The sequence below is a fragment of the Cibotium barometz genome, chromosome 46 (genome assembly GCF_041138505.1).
Source record: "Cibotium barometz isolate CiBa-2024 chromosome 46, ASM4113850v1, whole genome shotgun sequence".
Taxonomy (NCBI): domain Eukaryota; kingdom Viridiplantae; phylum Streptophyta; class Polypodiopsida; order Cyatheales; family Cibotiaceae; genus Cibotium; species Cibotium barometz.
In genome coordinates this window covers 44,825,864-44,830,119 of record NC_141091.1, presented here as the reverse complement: position 1 = coordinate 44,830,119, position 4,256 = coordinate 44,825,864, and positions in this window count along the sequence as shown.

Below are 4,256 nucleotides of genomic sequence, written 5' to 3'. Positions count from 1 at the left end.
TATTCCGGAAACCTTTGACCTTTCACATTCTGATTTTTTTTGTCTTTTCATTTTCCCAATACTTTTGGCTTTCCGTATTCCGGGAAAACCATTGGAATTCCGAAATTTTTTGACCGTTCGTATTCGAAATGCGTTCGGGGTTGATTAAAAATTTTAAAAAATTCTTGAAAATTAGTGGAAAATTTAGACAAAGGTTATTTTAAATTTTGGAAAAATGTGGGGTTGGTGTTTGGCATGTGGTGTGTCCATTCGGGCGCCCGTGACCATTCAAATTCCTTTAAAAATATATTTTTTGACAGAAAATTAAAAAATCCATTAAAATTAAAAAATTTCATTGGATTTGAGAATTGTTGGGCGGAATTGGAAATTTCGTGAACGATGGGATTCTCAGGGAAAATTAGGAAATTTCTAGAAATTATTTTTAGAAATTCTAAAAATTGGTATTTTCTTTAAAATATCAATGGTATTTTGGCAAATTAAATTGCTAAAAATTTTCTAAAAAAATATAGGTTTGGAATGCCATAAGATAGGTTTGGTGGAATTTGAAATTATTATATTTTGAGGCCCTAGAAAATTAGGAAAAATTTAGAAAAAATCATGATAATTTTTTTTCTCGAGAATTTAATAATACGATTATACCTCGTATTAATGGATATTTATGTTTGGATTAATTCTAAACGATGTATTCATGATTTTTTACCATTGTTTAGCCATTCTTTTTGGACATGTTCCTTAATTTCTTTTGATGGCTATAATTTACGTTCAAAGTGTGTTTCACCTTTGACACTTTTCCATGATAATCTATTTTGGCACTTATTAAAGTGTGGTTTGTGCTTATTTTCTTAAGCCTCTATCATGGGTCAGTTGATCGGTCTGTTTTGGTGGATTTTATTGGATGTTTTCCAAGTTTTAGATGGACTCATCAGGTTCTGCCTAGATCACTTATGTCTAGGGTTTTCTTATTGAGTGCTACACACATGTGTTTCACTTTCTTACCATCTCCACTCCAAATTTGGACTGGTCATCAAGAGACAAAAGTTAGCTCCTGCGCTCAGGAATATTCTCACATTTTTTGAGAATTTTTGGAGCTAATGGTGGTGAGATATGAATTTTTTATTGGACCCTAGTCTGCCCACTTTTCGACAAGATACACCTAGTCTCTTCTCACCTCCCTTACACATTCATCACCTACACACTTACTCATTCCTTTCTCACTCCATCAAACCTGCAAACTTTATGTCCTCTCTCACCCTCTTTACCTTTGTCCTCTCCTTCCATCTTCATTTGCTCTCATATCTACTCTACACCCATACCTCATCTCCATTTCTCTCCCTACCACTCCCATATTACTAAATTATTTTCCCAATCTCAAAAAATACATCAAAATCCAGCATGACTGTATCATATTAACCTCTGCAAATATGGTATTTTCATCTACAAAAACCCCCATGTTCTTCACCTCAATCAACTTTTGTGGCGTCGAATGCAAGAAGGAGACCGGTGGTTAACTTAAAGATCTACACATGGGAGAGTCCAAGCTTCTTTGAGCTTTCAACCACACAAAGGATCTTTGCAAATCTTTACTCCTCTCACTCAACCTCTCAGCCCTTCTCACCCATTTGTACATTGTACTACTAACCTTTTATAGTAATTACTAACTACTAACAAACATATGTAAATAAGCACCCACTCTACTACTTTTTGAGTAGGCATTACTACAAGTTATTTGCTCAAACCTCTACATCACATTCTCCTCTCACCTTCAATAATTCTCTCACTTTGAGCCTATATCCATGAGACTCAAGGGATAAGAAGAGGCCCACTCTCATTTCAAAATAAAAAAACCATAATCTATGATTTCTCATAATAAAATTGATTAGGCTTAATCCTAATTGGGGCTTCTCAAACCTATAAATAGAGCCCCTCCATGCCTTGTGAAGGGGGATTACACACATTGTACACCACTCCCAACTCTAGTGTGTAAGGAGATAGTGAACTTGTGAGCTCTTTCTATACATCAATACCTTTGATTGCATAGAGAAGCTTGAAGCTAGTTATGTCATTTGTGAGGGCTTGAGTGATGCCGTACTCCCTATCGTAATTGGCCAACTCAATCCCGACAAATGTCATATCGGTGAGGATGAAGTAATCTTGCTTGGTCATAAGGTTTCTTCCAAATGCATTGAGGTGGATCCTACAAAGGCAAAGGGTCTTATCGATCTACCATCTCCAAAGAGTCTCAAGGAGGCCATCTCATTCATTTAAAAGGTGAAGTACATGTCACACTTCATTCACTTAGCCTCAGAGTTACTTCACCCCTTGTAAAAATTGACTGAACAAGTAGAGTTTGCATAATGAGCTTGAGGAGTACTTTTGTAACATTAAAGTCATTTTGTCAAAGCTACCAACACTCATGCCTCCTTGTTGGGAGTACACTTTCTTCGTTAGCTCTAGTGTTGGAAAAGAAATAGTGGGTACAGTTTTATTGCAGCAAGATCCCCATAGTACTAGGATGCGGCCCATCTACTTTGTTAGTAGGGTCATGAATGTCTTGGAGAAAGGCTACACGGAAGCGGAACTCATGATGCTTGCTCTCATCTTTGCGGTGAGAAAATTTAGATCCTACTTGTTACCAAAACCTTTTGTAATTCTCATTGCAGAAAATTTGTTTCCTTGGGTGTCGTCTCAAATGACTCTCAGCGCTAGAATCACAAAGTGGGTTATGGATGTAAGGTCCCTCCCAAGCCATGTATGTATGTGTCTCTTTTAATATAGAATTCAATAAGAAAAGAGAGTGTAATTAGAGAAGAGTGACAACAAGGCTAGAAACATTAGGAAAGTGTTGGAATAAAAATATTAGCTCCAAAAATCCTAAAAGAAATAAGAACATAAGAATAGTTCTATTAAGAGATAAGTATCCCCAAAAATAGAATTTCGAATTTAGGTGATAAGAGGTCATATTTAGAGTACTTCTACACATTTAGAGTCCATGCATACTAAAAATATGGAAAAACAACGCGTTTCTAAAGATGGCGCGTTTGTGGCTATATATAAACGTTTTTGCCTATTCTGCCCGTCGCGACGACGAGCGATGGCTCTTGAAGACCAGATGTCTTCCCGTTCTTTTGACTGGCTATATGACCATATTCTCAGGTTTTTATTAGAGAGTTATGGCCGAAACAATTTGCTGTTTCTGTCAGGGTCTCTACACAGAGAAAACTGTGAGAAGGCAGTAAGTAGCCTCAAGGTAATCCTAGAGATTGAGATGTATATATCCCTTCATTCTTATCTAATATCTTAGAAAAGAAGCTTAGATTGCTATGGTCTTTCGGGAGAAGAGACCAAAAACTCCATAGCTTTTCTTTTAGAGAAAGAATAGTATGCCGTAGTCCTGTAAGAGAAGGCTATTTTGCCATAGACCTTAGAAAGAGAGAAGAGTCACAGTACGAGTAAGAGGAGATAAAGGTTGAGGATAATTAGATGATTTCAATCGTAAGACAAGGTATTAGAAGACTCCATTCTCTTATGTCAAGTTCTAAAGCTCTTGTTAACGAGCAAAGGCAACGATAAACGACAAATTTCTATAAGGTATATACATATTTTGTTTTTCAATTATATATCATTCTTAGGGGTTGAGATATGGCCCCGGCTTCTCTATTAATTGTTAATAGTGATCTATTTGATTGATTTACTATTTAAAGTTTGTATTCTTTTAAGCAATAGCATATGCCTTAATAAAGAATGTCTTATCGCAATCTCAAGTTGAAATGCTAAAATCTTTGTGAAAAGGATTGTTTTTTTAAAGAAGGCGACGTGGATCCTAGTCCTATGGTTTAGTGAGTAAATAGATTGTTATCTTGGTTAAATTAAGGTACGAGTATAACTTCTCCCTACCTTGACGATGCCCCGTTCTTGTGCTTGTGTAGCCGGATGGCGGAGATGTTAGTAAGGCCCGGAGTTGGCCCATGGTATCCCTCATACCATTGGGAGAATGAGGTTTGCTGATTGAGGCGAGTGATTGTGCTGCTGCCTAGTTCTGAGGGCCTAGGCTAGTGCGGTGAATTAGCCCACCCTAGTGCGCAGACATCCCTCTGAGGGGTGGGAGGATCGAGCGATGGAGCCTGAGAGGGCGACATGCCGGATTGAGTTCTCGTCGCCAACGACGACCGCCGACGATGAGGTGTATGGTCTCGTAGGGTTTTGCCCAGCATGTAGAGGCTGGAAGGCCGAATTCTAGATCATCGGCGGTATAAAGG